Raw genomic sequence first — 17,672 nt, 5'->3', positions numbered from 1 at the left:
TTTTTTTTAAACATAATTATAATTTATTGTCTTCATTGACGTATTTTTTTTAAATTATTCAACAGTGTCTTATATTTTATTTTTAATTTTAAACTTAACACTACCAAAAAATGTACCCGCAAAAGTCTGCGTACACCTGTTTAAAACACAAATAATATTATTTTTAGTAACTGGTAGGGTATTCTTTTCTCTGCAAAACTTCCGTAAGGCGTCTCGGGATGGAATCCACTTTTTTTTTGTCTCATTTGCAGTAATTTTCCCCTACTCCTCGAGAATCACATTCTTGAGCATTTTTTTAGATGTTATCGTGTGTCTTCGGATTTTCCTCTCAAGAAGATCCCAAAAATGCTCATTTGGGCTTAGATCAGGACTTTGGGGAGGTGTTCGCAGCTGATTTATGACGTTATACAGCATCCAAAGCTTGGTATTCTGCGCCGTATGCTTCGGGTCGTTTTCTTGTTGGAACCAACATTCACTTTCGAGCCCTAATTTTTCAGCACTTTCTTTTAAATTGTTTTTTAATATGTCAATATAGATTTTCTGATCCATTATTAACTCGATAAATACCAATTTTCCAACGCCACTTGCTGCCATACACCCCCACACCATTATTCCGCTTCCTCCTTGCTTTACTGTGCCAACCAAATTTTCTTAATTTGAGGCTTCTCCGCTTTTCCTCCATACCAAAACCTTTCCCTTGATTCCAAAAATGCAGAATTTAGTTTCGTCGGGCAATATAATCTTATTCCAGAAGTCTTGGTGTTTGGAAATATACTCATTAGTAAAGGTTAGGCGCTTATGTCTATTGACTTCCGATATGAGAGGTTTTTTTGCGGGCGACTCTGCTATGGTAGTCAGCCTTTTTTATGGTCCGGCGTACAGTATCTTCGGAAACTCTTTTGGAAAATCTATCCTCGACCTTCAGCTTTGCCTGGTGAGCTGTCGTCCTTGGGTTGAGCTGAATAGATTTGATAATATTCCTCTGCTCGCGGATTATAAGCAAAGGCGGACGGCCAGAACGAGCCTTTGGCAAGATACTTCCAGCCGAGTTGTAGTTATCTATCACTCTTTGGATGGATGAGTGGGTTCTACCAACTAAAGCACCAATTTCTCTATAAGATTTTCCATCCAAAAAACCTTTTAATATAATTTTCCACCCCTCAACAGAAATTTCCTTGCCTTTTTGTTCCATGTTGCAATATGCTCGTTATTATAATGAAAAAGTTTCATTTTAACTGCGTAATGTCTATTTTTAGGCATTCTAAAGTAGATCGGCGACAACAAAATTAACGGAAATCGCACAATCCTGCATTCCTCGAAGTTGAAAACTGCTGTACGCAGACTTTTGCGCGTACACTTTTTCGTAGTGTTAGGTTTAAAATTAAAAATAAAAATATAACCCCCTGTTGAATATTTCTAATATTTCTACGCCAATGAAGACAATAAACCATAGTTTTGTTTAAAAAAAGAATGAATAAAATACGTGCATAAATGGCCGAACCATTAATGTTCAAAGTTAGATTTTGAAATTTTTTTGGGGTGTACGCAGAGATATGCGAGTGAGTGTAGAGTCTCAAAATTCCAGAAAAAATGTTTTCATTGCGGCAAGACTGGTCACTTTAAAAAAGATTGCTTTGCTCTAAAAAGAGAAAAGGAGAAACATGGAAATGGCAAACAGGCGCAGATGACATCTACACAAAGTCAAGGAAATCATAATGGGATCGCATTTATGATGAGACGCGCAAATAGCCAACCAAACATTGGGTTCTTATTGGATTCTGGCGCATCAGACCATTTGGCCAACAATGAGAATTTGTTTACAACTATCACTGAATTAGATGAACCTATTAAAATTTCTGTTGCCAAGAACGATGTATTCATTTATGCAGTTAAGAAAGGAACAGTGAAGCTGTACACAGATTCAAATGAGAAGATTGAGCTTAAAGATGTCTTATACTGTCCTGATATCCCGGAAAACTTGATCTCAGTTAAAAAATGCAGGAGGCAGGTCTTACTATTGTATTTCACCCAGGAGGTGTAACTGTTAGAAAAGGTAAAATAATTGTAATGAATGGAAGTATATTTGGAAATGTTCCATTGGTTAATTTCTTTTCTTATAAACTAGCTTGTATTGCAAATGCAACTAAAAAGAATAATTATAGTTTGTGGCATGAGAGGCTAGGTCATTTGAGTAAGGGAAAGTTTTTAGAAACTAAAACTAAAAATATGTTTGACGATATAGATTTGCTAAATAACATAAAACCAGAAAATGAGTTATGTGAAGCTTGTGTCAAGGGAAAGCAGGCGAGATTAAGTTTTAATAAATTTAAAAAGAAGGACCACATAAATCGACAATTATTTGTTGTACATTCTGATGTGTGTGGTCCAATAACCCCATCTACTGTTGATCCTAAGAATTATTATGTAGTTTTTATTGATGAGTATACGCATTATTGTGTAACTTACCTGTTGAGTTATAAGTCGGAAGTTTTCAGTGTATTTCAAGACTATGTCGCTAAAACGCATGCTTTGTTTAATTTAAATATGGTTAACCTTTATATTGATAATGATAGGGAGTATCTTTCGAATGAAATGAAAGAGTTCTGTGTTCAAAAAGGCATTAGTTACCACTTGACAGTTCCACATACTCCACAACAAAATGGTGCATCCCAAAGGAAGATTAGATCTATAACGGAAAAAGCTCGAGCTTTAGTTATAGGGGGCAAGGCTCAGAAAACTTTCTGGGGTGAAGCGGTGCTAACAGCCACCTACCTTATTAATAGAAGCCCAACTAGTGCATTACATGAATGCAGAAAGACACCTTTTGAAATGTGGCACAACAAAAAGCCGTGCCTTAAGTAGTTATGAGTTTTTGGTTCGACAGTTTGTCAAACGATTTGTCAATGCATTTTTAATCATGAACGGCAAAGAAAAGCAAATACAAGACTCCGAAAGGAAAATCATCTTAAAATTGTATTTTGAAAAGCTTTAGAGATATTGGCGGAATCCTAGCTCGCGCACACTCCTCAGTGCAGAGAGTCATAAATAATTATATTTCAACCGGTTCTATACTTCCCAAACTCCGAGAAGGCCGCTTATGTCGATTAACAAAAAGGGCAAAAAGGAAAGTAATATTTATGGTTCAAAATAATCCGAAATTGACTTCCCGAGAAGGGCAGCAAGAGGGGGAAAGTGGGCTTTCTAAAACCGTTTCGTACTCGACTATCCGAAGGATTATAAAAAAATCCGAATACATGAGCTGCGTGGCCAGAAAGAAGCCCTATATTTCCAAAACAAATCGAGAGAAACGTATTCAATTTGCAAAGTACAACATTTCCAAGCCTCCAGAGTTCTGGAAGTTCATAGTTTTTTCAGATGAAAGCAAGTTTTGCATAATTGGAATAAAAGGACAAAATTTAATCTGGCGCAAGAGCGGGGAAGCCCTCCAAAAGTAGAATTTACTTCCAACTGTGAAACACTTCATCGATAGTATTATGGACCATAAGATATATATCCAAATCGCAAGAAAGCTGGTGATGCAGAACGAATTTATCTTTCAACAAGACAAAGATCCCAAGCATACAGCTCAAAGTATCAAGCTCTGGTTGCTGTACAGTATGTCAAGAAACTCTTTACACATTGAAAAAAGAACATATTTTTTGACTTTGCATGCAAAAATAAGGCCTTTCGTTTAGTTTTTTCAATATTTTTTTAATGTGGAACTATTATATAGGAAATTGTTAATGAGTATGTACAAAAATAAAAACATAACAACGCAATGGAAAATTTTTAAGCAACAAAATATAAGTTTACACATTTTTGACACTGTCAAGAAACTCTTTACACAAAATACTAAAACTACAGTTTAATGAGTATATTTAACAACTTATACTATCTTAAATTAATTTTAATATTTAGTATGACCCCCCTTAGCTTTGACTACTAGCCTAGTAAGATTTTTCATCGAACTGACCAACTTTTGTAGGTCATATTCCAACGGAATTTTATGCCACTTTTCGAGTTCTGCCGCTTTTAAGGCGGCGCGGTTTTTGCGCTGCCTTTTTGCCACATTTTTCTTTAAAAAAACCCACAAATTTTCAATGGGGTTCATGTCGGGGCTCTGAGGGGGTGTATCTATCACCTTTTAGCAATTATAAAGGAGCCACGTTCGTACAGTGAGCTCCTTATGTTTGGGGTCATTGTCTTGGTAAAATTTGAATTTTGGCTTATTATCGACAATAAGCCCAAGTTTGTCCGCACTTTGCCTCAAATTTGTTTTGAGAATGGAGAGATATTGCTCAGCATTCATTGTATTTTCAATAAACGCAAGCTCTCCCACTCCCTTGCTGCCTATGCACCCCCAAACCATCACCGACAATTTGCCAAATTTTACTGTTGGAATGATGTTGCGCTGATTTAAGGCTGTAAGCGGCTTGCGCCATACCCTAGTTGGTCCATCATTGTAATACAGCATTATTTTGGTTTCGTCACAGAATATGACGTCATCCCAATAGTTGTCCGGCTGAAGGCTCATGTTGACAGCAAAAGTTAGGCGCTTTTCAACATTTATTTTTGAAAGCAGCGGCTTCTTACGCGCAACTCTCGAAGAGTATTTTTTCAGCAGAATTAGTTGGCGGACTGCTTCATGTGAAACGACCGTGCCACACTCTTCTTCCAACTCCTTAGCAAGGGTTCTGGTCGAAATTTGGGGGTTTTGACGGACCTTACGCATGATAAGGCGGTCTGCCCGCTCGCAACACTTCCACACTTTGCTTCTAGTCTATCTTCCTCTTCGGCACGATTCAAAACATTATAAATTGTTTTTCGCGACACAAGAAACATCTCCACTAGCTCAGCTACAGATTTTCCAAATTGGTGATTATAATATATCAATTGGGTAACTTCAAAGGTCAATCTGGCTCCAGGCATGTTAAATAATTTTAAAATTAGCTTTTTGACACTTTTGCAGAAAGATTTCGAAATTAAATGATAAGAAATGAAACAAGAGAGAACGCTATAGTCGGGTGCCCCGACTATCAGATACCCGTTACTCAGGTAAAGGGAGTGCGAGGGAGATGGAGATAGAAACTTTGATCACGCATAACTTTTTAACGAATGGTCCGATTTGAAAAATTTCTTCTACATTTCGATAGGTATTGATAAACACAATAAAACTGCATTTTTACTTTTCCGAAAAATTTAAATTTTTAAAATCCTATATCCTATATTAGCGATTGTGGGCGTTAAAGGGGGCGTGGCACCTTTTTGAATCGAACTTGCGCTGCGTAGGAACTCCAAGAATCTGCATGCAAAATGACAATCTTCTAGCTTTTATAGTTTCCGAGATCTCAGCGTTCATACGGACAGACAGACGGACAGACGGACATGGCTAGATCGACTCGGCTAGTGACCCTGAACAAGAATATATATACTTTATAGGGTCGGAAACGCTTCCTTCTAGCTGTTACATACTTTTGCACGAATACAATATACCCTTTTACTCTACGAGTAACGAGTATAAACATAGCGCATAGTGCAAAAGCATAAACAACGGTAAAGTACCGTTTTTTCTTGAAGAAGAACAAACCAGAATTGAAAACTAAGATGTGTAAAGAGTTTCTTGACAGTGTCAAAAATGTGTAAACTTATATTTGTTGCTTAAAAATTTTCCCTTGCGTTGTTATGTTTTTATTTTTGTACGTATGTACATTAACACTTTTCTTTATAATAGTTCTACATTAACCGAAAGACAGGCCATCGGCTTCTTCAAACTTCGAACACATTGTGGCTGCATCCGCATCTCGTTCGACAACTCGCGATCAGCAACAGAATTCAGGGGCCGGAGGTGATTCAAACTTGGTGAGAAATGTGATTCTTGCCGATCGCCTCGGTCCGAAATAAATGAAGCAACTTCTGAGCCGAAAGTCAAAAAGGTTTCAAAAGTTTCAAAGAAAACTGTCGACAATAAAACATCGAAGACTCAGGTTTGGTAGGTCGGATTGATGAGCCAAATATAAAACCCATAGAAAATTCCGAAATTCCTATCTTTACAAACACCAAAGTTATGGCATTTCCGATTAATCAGTTATATGGCAGCTATAGGATATAGTCGGCCATTCCGACTTAAGCTAGTCGACATAATTATTTTGACGAAACCTCCTTTTGATTATTACTTAGCGTTCTTTAAAATCGTCAAATAACGGTTTAAAAAGTAAGAGCAAAGCAAAGAATATATTTTTAGCTATGTGCATTCCCAATTTTGTTTCGTTTACCCTTTGCATTCTCTTTTTGCTGATAAGAATGCATGCAGACAACGGCTTTTTGAATGGCATAAGTATTTTGACAGCATCTTTATGGAAATATTTTCACATTTTTGCGCACGCGAGAATCAAACAACTTTTGTGCTTAGCCTTTATCAAAATAATATGTTGTTACTAAAACACAAAAGTATTAAATAATATTAAATAATATGGGTAAAACGGCTGAGTTAAGTTTGGTTACCAGATCTTCAATAGCGAAGTTTAAGGCTGGAATTGCAGTCAAAGACATTGCCAAGGAGTTTGATGTGTCGCGTCAGACAGTGCACTACCAAATTAAGAAGTTTGAAAAGCATAACGACTTGCGTAATTTAAGAAGATCAGGTGCCAAGCGCAAAACAAAACCCAGTGAAGACCGAGTCCTTATACGGGAATTTAAAAAAAAATGTTTTTCTGAAGCCTCAGACTGCTGCCGATCAATTTAATTTAACAGCGAAGACCCCAATTAGTGAGTAAAAGAAAGTGATTTTAAGACCTACAAAGCCAAGGACGTGCCATACATATCAAAAGCAAACAAGCTTAAAAGAGTATCCTTTGCAAAAAAATATATCAATAAGTCAAAGGAATTCTGGAGAAGCGTTTTATTTATCAAAAAATACATTTTATGTAAGATTACCAAAAGTACATAGCCAAAAAAGGCCCGTTTGCCAAAAAAACGGCTGGAGGTGGAGGCTCTGTAATGTTCTGGGGATGTGGACTGGGTGACTTCGTTCCTGTCACTGGCTCAATGAACCAACACAAATATTTGTCGGTTCTAAACGAAAACGCCTTTACTTCTGGAGACCGGCTTATTGGGCAATCCTTTATCCTGCAACAGGATAACGCCCCATGTCACAAAGCCAAGATGATAACAACATTTTTGAAGGATGTTGGCGTTACAACCTTGGATTGGCCACCTCAAAGTCCAGACTTAAATATTATTGAAAACGTCTGGTCTCTTATTAAACGCAAAAGAACAGTATCGTTAAACAAAACCAGAGAGGAGGCAATTTCTAAGATCACTTCCCTTTGGAAAGAGATATCTCCAGAGAATATCCAAAGTTTGATCGATTCTGTTCCACGACGCCTGCAAAAAGTTATAGAAACTAAAGGAAATTATGTATTTTACTAAATTCATTTGTTTCCATTACTTTTTTTGAGCTTGGGCTATCTTATTAATATTAAAATGTATTTGTCAAAATACTTATGCCACAACATGAAATTCACTTTAGTTTATAAATTTCTTATTTTTAAGTTTGTATTAGCACTAAGTAAAACAAAAAAAAAATCATTAAGTTATATTAAACCATTATAAAGTTGCATCATTACAAAAATGCATCATTTGTGCAAAGGAAAGAAGGGTGTGTGCAAAGTTTTAATTCGATATCTTTAACACTGAGAGACTAGTTTGCGTAGAAACAGACAGACGGACATGCTTATATCAACTCAGGAGGCGATCCTGATCAAGAATATATATACTTTATGGGGTCGGAGATGTCTCCTTCACTGCGTTGCACACTTTTGACCAAAATTATAATACCCTCTGCAAGGGTATAATAAATACAAAGATAAGAACAAACATATATATTCTATTTACTCTAAACGATGGCAAACTTTGCTTTTATCGGTATAAAATCTAGGCGAGTGTTCTGTTTCAGGACAAGATAAGCATGTTGAAATTCTTCTCAGGCATATGAACATTTTCGAAAATCGTAGAGGGAGTCTGCCACGAATTTTTAAACTTTAAAATAATAAAAAAAACACTCTTTAGTGCACAAATATTAATATATTTTTGACTTTTTACAATATTTAAAAACAATTCGCGGATTTGGAAAAACAAACTTCTACTGGTGGATAAGATAGATTAATAAATTAATTTGATTGCGTCTAAGGGGCAAGGCTAACTTTTGGCTCGCCAGGCACAGGCACAGTAGAACAACTTTGGATCCAGTAGAACAACGTTTTGAAAATGCGTCGCAAGTTTTGTAGCGCTGGTAGTCAAATGGGAACGGATCGCAGCTGGCGTCATCTGTGGGGTGGTTGCCGAACTAGGGTTAGGGGTAAGAGAAAGCGTAATAGGTCAACAGGGCGAAATGTCAGTTGATTTCTGCTGAGAGCGTTTGCCATTTTGGCTGTTAAGGGGTTTGCCGCCAGCGGCAAGCGGCATCAGCGTTCTTTTCTATTTGAACCTTCCACCGGTCAAGAAGTGAATCGGCAAAGTCAGTGTGCCAACAGTGGAAAAAGTCTTGAGCTGTGCGAGCCTATATAGGGAAGATTGTCAAAGGGAAAAGGCAACCAAATTTAATAATTTCGGCCGAGTCCTATTATTGAGGGTGAGTTTAAAATAAATGGAAGAAAATCAACGGGTCCGTTCAGTAGCATTTTATGTGATTTATAGGCTCGGCGATCAAAAAAACCAGAATCTACGATATTCAATACCGGCGGGAACACTTAGAACTGCAAGCAGCGGAGGCAGAAGTTCTCATTAATATTCTATTTCGGAGAGGGCGATCAGTTGCTGCGAGACTTACGATCGGCGCGGAACCACGAGAGAATCGCGGGATGAAAAGGGTTTAAAAGTGCTTAAACGTCTTAAGGGTTTAAATTTACCCAGTCCCCGACCCCGTTAAAAATGTAAAAGAAGTGTGAAAGGAATACCTTTTAAAAAAATGTGGCCGAAAGGGAAGTAAAACCCATAGCAAAAAAAAAAAACCAGCCGAAAACGCCATTTAACCTCACATTAAATTGCCGTGAAAAAAAGGAAAGAAAAAAAGAACGAAGGAATAAGAGTGATTGAAAAAGAGAAGATGTCAGAATAGAATAGTTTTTTTTATTATTAATCCTAAGCAATTTTTTTATATGTTATTTTAAAGTGTAATTTTTGTGAATTGGTTAAAGTGTTTGAGACTCGTTGTGCTGCCAAAACTCCGGCATTGTGTTCCCTCTTCCATAGAAAAAAAATCAAAATTTAAAGAAAAAAAATTGTATGGCCACTTACCCCTGAAAAAGAATTGAAAAAGGAAATTTGAAAATGAAAAAGTGAAAGCCCCATGTGTCCCCAAAAAAAAAAAAATACCCTTTTCTCCTTTCGCAGCATTTTCAGCCGACTTCGAAAAAAGCGCTTTCTTCGAGGACGCCTCTGGAAAAATTGGTAAGCGTTTAAAAAAAAATATAAAAAGAATATAATTTTGGGTGATGGGCTGCAATTTCAAGTTTTTTTTTTAAGTTTATTATGTGGTGAGAGTAATTTCCCAAATTTAAATTTTCCCATAAACATAACCGGCATTACCTAATGGCCCAAGAATAAGAAGGCAAAGACAATTGCAAAATTGGGTGCCAATACCGTAGCTTTGAACAGCAAAAACCTACTCAACGCCAATATCGTAAATCGCTTTGCGTTTGCGCTCATGTTTTGAAATAGTATGCAAGTGGGAACGGCAACATGTCAACGTAACATAACGTAATCAAAAGTTAAAAAACAACACCACGAAAGTCATTTATATTTGTCCTTCTTTTAAATTTAAAGTAAATGTAAACCTAATTGGCATGCCGTCTTTAAAATATATATTTTTGAAATCTATTTATTGCACTTATCCCTATTTATAAGAATTACCTATTATATTTATTATATTTATACTATTTATTATATATTATCGCCATTTATTTTTCTAATGATATTTATACCTATATATTGTTTTTATATTATTCTTTATACCTCATGTTAGTCTCGATTAGGGTTTTCAGCAAAATTGATTTGTTTAAGCTTTTAATTTGTTAGTTAATAAAAGATGTTTATAATGTGGTAAATTTGTGTGTTTGTCCTCGGCGGACATGAGACCCCCGTGAAGCCGCAACCGCGAAGGGGCCGTTCTAGGTAAAAGAAAGTGGTTATGGAACGGCCAATGGAAGGGTGGGCTGATTGCCGCCTCTTTAACAGCTGAGGTGGAAAAGCGGTAGGCTCGATCGCAGACGTAGAGGGCCTTACGCCCGACAATAGCCCGAGTAGTAGTAGTGTTTTCTCTTCCCGGCCTTAGTTTGGTTTGTCTTTGCACGCAATCTGAGTTCTGATAATAATCAAATAGGCAATGACGGGTTAAAGCAAAGATCCACCCCACTAGCCGACGAGCCAAAGCCGATTAATATTTTTGCGTGCGCTTTGACCTGTCCGTAACACCCAGCCTGAATCTTTTGTTTATGGATGTCCGTTACATTTATAAATAATTAGTTGTTAGTATGATTATTATAATTATTCTGGCGCCCATACGTGTGGCTGAATTTTTTTTCAGTCTACCACCCACACACTACTACACCCATCCACATTTTTTTTAAAAATACAAATTCACTTTAAAGTTATAGAAATTTCGTTCCGACGCATTTTTTATACTTGTCCGCATTCATTTTTGTTGTTGCAAAAGCACAATCAGGCGCTTGGAAAACGATTGCCAGAATTACTAGTAATTAGGAATCGGCCACGACTGACGATATGCAAAAACATTTTTTTTTACTCTTCATTCAGTTTTCTTTGATTTGAGTACCTTAACTTTAACATTCAGCCGCATAGGATTTATAGGCTTGCAGTTATTATTAACAGCTCGCCTAGCCACGTCTGATGTCAAACACAGGGTATTCATTCCGTCGTATGTTGTTAAAGATCAGTTCACAGTCAAACGCTTTGGATGCACTTAGAGAAATTCTTTCAAAAGAAATTAAGTGCCCACGTTATAAGACTAGCTGATAGGATCAGTGCATAAGGGCATATGGGCGAAATCGTTTGGAACGCAGTCTGAGCGGACCGCTCGCTGACCACGATTTGCATTTAGCTTTGTGTTGTTGCTGTTGCTTGTTTAGAGATAAGCGCAGCCCATACGCATGCCCAGTTATGTATTTTTTTTTGTTTTTTCCAATTCTCTTTACACTTGTTTGATCGACGTCTGAAATTTGGTTTTCGCAGGGGAATTAGTCACGCTAGAGGCAAACGATTTTTGTCTGAGAAATTTTATTTGTTTGGTGAGCATTATTTTTGTTCTCCGTGACTTTGTTCGTTTCTTACGCATACATTCACTTACATGCATGTAATATTCATGCTGAGCGATAAGCAGTGAACCAGCTGGCTTTGCGTTTGAGGTCGTTGAACTCTTCTAATAAGAATTCGAGTCAAAGGAAGGTAGCAAATTTATTGTATTTGATTTAGTGATTGATTTATTAAATTATTTTTTTTTGTCTTTATATTTAAATTTTTAATAATTTTTTTTGTCGGAATTGCGTTTTGTAAATATATGATTGATTTATTAAATTATTATTTTTTTGTCTTCATGTTTAAATTCTTAATATTTTTTTTGTAATTGCGTTTTCTTGATTGATTTATTAAATTATTATTTTTTTTGTCTTTATATTTAAATTCTTAATATTTTTTTGTAATTGCGTTTTCTTGATTGATTTATTAAATTATTATAATTTTTTTGTCTTTATATTTAAATTCTTAAAATTTTTTTGTAATTGCGTTTTCTTGATTGATTTATTAAATTATTATTTTTTGTCTTTATAGTTAAATTCTTAATATTTTTTTTGTAATTTCGTTTCCTGATTGATTAATCTATTTATTATTTTTTTGTCTTTATATTTCAATTCGTAATTCATTTTTTTGTAATTGCGGTTTCTTAGTAGGATTTAATTTTTGTGTTGAATACATTATTGATTAATTTTCTTACTATTCATTGTGTTTATAATTCATTTTTTTATATATTTTTTTTGTAATTGTCTTCTATTAGTAGTATATCTTTTTTTTAAGTCAGGTATAATTATCGATTATTTATTTTTTTAATTACCTTTTATTGAGATAGAAAAATGGCTGATGAGGCAAATGATAGTACTCCAACACCACCAGAATGCGTACTGTGTGGAAAAGCACTAACAGTTGCAACAGTTTTTAGAACCAAATGCTTGCACGAATTTCACAAATCATGCATAGCAATTTATTCTAAAAAGAAACCAACTTGTCCCACCTGTAGTACTGTCTGCTTTGAGAAGCCTGCTACGCCCAACACTAGGTCGCAGGGTAAAGTTAATCTCGACAGTCCAGGAACTTCAGCTGGCTTAAATCAGTCGGTTCGTCAGCAGTCGGATTCAAACGCAGGGCAAACTGATTTCATAACAAATGCCATATCAGAGGCCGTCCGAGGAATGCAAAGCGAATTAATGGCCCAACTATCAAGGGAGATGGGACAGCTAATTCGATCAGCTATAACAGCTCAGTTACAACCAATTAGTGAACAGCTATCTCAGCGCGGTAGTCTTCCTCCCAGTGGCCAACCAACGCCCAGTAGTCTTCCGGAGATAAACTTAGACACTTCTCTAGGTTTTGTTGGCAGCCACGGTCCTGGACCAGGGTCACAGCGTAGTTTTGTCTCTGATTTAGCACAAAGGCCAGATAAGGTTGCGCATATCATGAATGGTTGGAAGATTCGTTTTAGCGGAAATCAAGATGGTCTTAGTGTCGACAATTTTATATACAGGGTGGAAGCTCTCACTCGTCAGACACTTGAAGGGAATTTTACCATTTTGTGCAGTAATGCTAGCATGCTTTTTGAAGGCAAAGCCAGAGATTTTTATTGGCGGTTCCATAAAACATCTCCAATATTGAAATGGGATCTGCTTTGTCGAGCTTTTAGGAAGCAATTTAGAGACACCCGTACTGATGTTGACATTAGGGAAGCTATTCGTGATCGTAAGCAAAAAGAAAAGGAGACTTTCGACAGCTTTCACGACGCAATTATGCAGATGATGGACGGATTGGCGGTGCCTTTAGAGGAGTTCACAGTGGTCGATATTCTGAAGAGAAATTTGAGACCAGAAATAAGGCACGAGTTACTAAATGTAACCATACATTCTGTGGATCATTTGAGAGAAGTTTGCCGTCGTCGTGAGAGTTTCCTAGACGATGTTAGGAAAAATCAAGGGTATCAGAAGGTTGTTCCTTTTCGGAGACAGGTGGCTGAGCTGGTAGAAGAAGAGGATCTCGATGAGCGTGTCATGTTTTCAGATGATGATGAATTCGAAGTTGGTGCCTTGGCTTTAATTTGCTGGAATTGTCATAAGGAGGGCCATCGCCACCAAGATTGTCGCGAAAAGAAAAGAATTTTCTGTTGGGGTTGTGGGGCTAAAAATATTCTGAAAACTCACTGTGCTCGTTGCCAAAAAAACGTAAAGCAGGGCACACAGTATCGTCAGCAACTGGGTGCTCAGAAAAACAAAGCCACGAACACCGAGCTGAGCCAGTAGAATCTTCATCGTCAACACTTAAAGAAAATAACACAGATATGTCAGGCGAGGAGAGAATTCATCCGAATTTTTGGCCTCAACTTGCTAAGCAGCAGCTTCTCAATAATACTTCTAAGGTTCCATGCAGATCCATATCAAGGCATACAAAACGCATGCGATCTTATTGGAAATCGGTAAAAACAGTAAATACAATTCGGTTTAAAGGAAATGATAAGCGACCCTATGCTGAGGTTCGACTTTTAGATAGGATAGTCATAGGACTTTTGGATACAGGGGCAGCAATCAGTGTAATAGGAGGAAATTTGGCAAAACAAATAATTCAAAGTAGACATCCATTCAAACCAGTCGCTACAGCAGCTTGCACAGCTGATGGCAAAAGACAAGAAGTCGTTGGGCGTTTTCGTACTCCAGTCCAATACAAGGGTGTTGTCAAAGATTTGGATCTCAACATAATACCATCGTTGAGCCAAGACCTCTATTTAGGGATTGACTTTTGGTCCAGGTTTGGTCTGTTACCGTCTGCAATGCAAATTAGCGAAATCGCGTCCGATTCACACGAGCTATCGGACGAGCAGAATTCGGTTTTGGAAAAAGTAATTGCTAAGTTTCCCTCATTTGCTGTATCAGGATTAGGAAAAACAACGCTAATCTCACATTCAATAGACACTGGAGATGCTAAGCCAGTAAAACAGCGGCATTTCCCGGTGTCCCCAGCCATTGAAAAATTGTTGTATGCTGAGATAGACCGAATGCTTAAACTCGGAGTCATAGAGGAATCGGATAGTCCTTGGTCGTCTCCTGTGGTGTTAGTGCAGAAGCCTGGAAAAGTGAGACTCTGTCTCGACAGCAGAAAAGTCAACGTAGCCACTAAGAGAGATGCATATCCACTTCCGCAGATTGACGGTATATTAGGTAGACTTCCCAAAGCAGTATTTATTTCAAGTTTAGATTTAAAAGATGCTTATTGGCAGATTCCTTTGGAGCCAAGTTCTCGCGAAAAGACTGCTTTTACTATTCCTGGGAAGCCACTCTACCAGTACAAAGTAATGCCCTTCGGTTTGACTAATGCGTCCCAAACAATGACCCGGCTCATGGATAAAGTGATTCCAGCGTCATTGAGAAATGAAGTATTCGTGTACTTGGATGACCTGTTGGTGGTATCTGATACATTCGAAGGCCATATGACGGTTTTAAGTTTGGTTGCTGATCAAATACGCGCCGCGGGTTTAACTCTTAACGTTGGCAAAAGCAAATTTTGCATGAAATCAGTAAAGTACTTGGGCCATATTGTTGGAGAAGGTGTCATTCGCACAGACCCCGAAAAGATTTCGGCTATGAAGGATTTTCCTTTGCCAAAATCTTTAAAAGCACTTCGGAGTTTTCTGGGTATGGTGGGGTGGTATCGAAAGTTTATAAACAATTTCGCTTCTGTTGCAGCTCCACTCACAGATCTTCTAAAGCCAAAGAAAAAGTTTGTGATGACCCCTGAAGGCAAAGAATCTTTCGAAGCGCTGAAAGACATGCTTTGCTCAGCGCCCGTGCTTCGAAGTCCTGATTTCTCTAGACCTTTCTTTGTTCAGTGTGATGCAAGTAAATCTGGTGTCGGTGGTGTCCTTGTTCAGAAAACCGACGAAGGCGATGAGTTTCCTATCGCATTCGTTTCCAAGAAGTTGAATAAGGCCCAAAGAGATTACTCGGTGACTGAACAAGAATGTTTGGCGGCCATTGTGTGCATTAAAAGGTTTCGGGCCTATATAGAAGGCCATGAATTCACCGTGATTACGGATCACGCGTCTTTAAAATGGCTCATGTCCCAAACGGATCTGCACAGTCGTCTAGCGCGGTGGTCACTAAAATTACAAGGTTTTAACTTTAAAATTGAACATCGAAGTGGTAGGCTAAATGTGGTTCCCGATGCTTTGTCGCGTGTGAATGAGGAAGAACTAGCAGCAATAGATGCTAACCACGGTTTGATGGTCGATTGCCAGGATTCAGCTTTTAAGTCTGGTGAATATTTAGAATTGCAGGAAAAGATCATTGCAAACAGTGAGAAATTTCCAGATTTAAGGGTTGATGATGGACTTTTGTATCGCAGAACTGATCATGCGACGGGAGATTTGCTGCACGATACCTTTGCGTGGAAGTTGTGGATTCCAAGCGAATTGGTACCTGATGTGTTAAAAAAGGCTCATGATGACCCGCTAGCGTCTCATGGAGGAGTGCACAAGACTTTAGAACGGATTCGCAGATATTATTTCTGGCCAGGATTGGTGACAGATGTCAAAGAATATATAGGTAGTTGTGACATCTGCAGAAAGACAAAAGCACCAAATCGAGTACAAAGGCCACCAATAGGAATCGCTCCCGAATCGCAGAGATTTTTCCAGCGACTCTACATTGATTTCCTCGGCCCATATCCTCGATCGCGGTCTGGAAATGTGGGGATTTTTATAGTTTTAGACCACTATTCAAAGTTTGTCTTTTTGAAAGCCGTGAAGAAAATGACTGCTGATGTGGTTGTTAAGTACTTGCAGCAAGAATTGTTTCACACTTTTGGGGTGCCTGAAACGATTGTGTCGGATAATGGCTCCCAGTTTAAGTCCGAGCCATTCCAGAGGTTGCTGAATCAGTACAAAATTTCCCATAGCTTGACCGCTGTGTATGCTCCGCAGGCAAATGCCTCTGAGCGAGTAAACAGGTCAGTGATAGCCGCAATACGGTCATATATCCGAGAAGACCAGAAAGATTGGGACGAATATCTGAGCAGTATTTGCTGTGCTTTGCGTTCATCTATACATTCGGGAATTGGCGCAACACCCTATTATATGGCTTTTGGCCAGCATTTTGTTTCATCTGGCTCGACCTATAAGCTGTTGAGGGCTCTCGGAATGCTTGAGGATAGAGCAGCCAGATTCACTCAGGAAGATTCGTTGGAATTGGTGCGTTCTAAGGCTCGAGAGGTTATGCAAAAACAAAATGAAAAGAACGAACGACAGTATAACTTGCGGTCTCGGGAGGTAGTGTACCAAGAAGGTCAAGAGGTTTATCGCAAAAACTTTAGACAGAGCAATTTTTCAGGAGGCTATAGTGCGAAACTCGGTCCGTTATATCTCAAGGCTAGAATCCAGAAAAAGCTAGGAAATTCATGCTATGAACTGGAGGATTTGCAAGGTCGTTCCTTGGGCCGTTATCATGCCAAGGACTTGAAACAATAAGCAGGTTCAGCTACCAGCTTTGTTTGGATCTGTTTTGGGATGTCAAACCCCATTCCAGATCTTGTGGGGGAGTTTTGTAGCGCTGGTAGTCAAATGGGAACGGATCGTAGCTGGCGTCATCTGTGGGGTGGTTGCCGAACTAGGGTTAGGGGTAAGAGAAAGCGTAATAGGTCAACAGGGCGAAATGTCAGTTGATTTCTGCTGAGAGCGTTTGCCATTTTGGCTGTTAAGGGGTTTGCCGCCAGCGGCAAGCGGCATCAGCGTTCTTTTCTATTTGAACCTTCCACCGATCAAGAAGTGAATCGGCAAAGTCAGTGTGCCAACAGTGGAAAAAGTCTTGAGCTGTGCGAGCCTATATAGGGAAGATTGTCAAAGGGAAAAGGCAACCAAATTTAATAATTTCGGCCGAGTCCTATTATTGAGGGTGAGTTTAAAATAAATGGAAGAAAATCAACGGGTCCGTTCAGTAGCATTTTATGTGATTTATAGGCTCGGCGATCAAAAAAACCAGAATCTACGATATTCAATACCGGCGGGAACACTTAGAACTGCAAGCAGCGGAGGCAGAAGTTCTCATTAATATTCTATTTCGGAGAGGGCGATCAGTTGCTGCGAGACTTACGATCGGCGCGGAACCACGAGAGAATCGCGGGATGAAAAGGGTTTAAAAGTGCTTAAACGTCTTAAGGGTTTAAATTTACCCAGTCCCCGACCCCGTCAAAAAATGTAAAAGAAGTGTGAAAGGAATACCTTTTAAAAAAATGTGGCCGAAAGGGAAGTAAAACCCATGCAAAAAAAAAAACCCAGCCGAAAACGCCATTTAACCTCACATTAAATTGCCGTGAAAAAAGGAAAGAAAAAAAAGAACGAAGGAATAAGAGTG

This window comes from Drosophila rhopaloa, unplaced genomic scaffold, assembly GCF_018152115.1.
Source record: "Drosophila rhopaloa isolate 14029-0021.01 unplaced genomic scaffold, ASM1815211v1 contig_69, whole genome shotgun sequence".
Classification (NCBI taxonomy): Eukaryota; Metazoa; Arthropoda; class Insecta; order Diptera; family Drosophilidae; genus Drosophila; species Drosophila rhopaloa.
Note: the sequence above shows the minus strand (reverse complement) of the source record.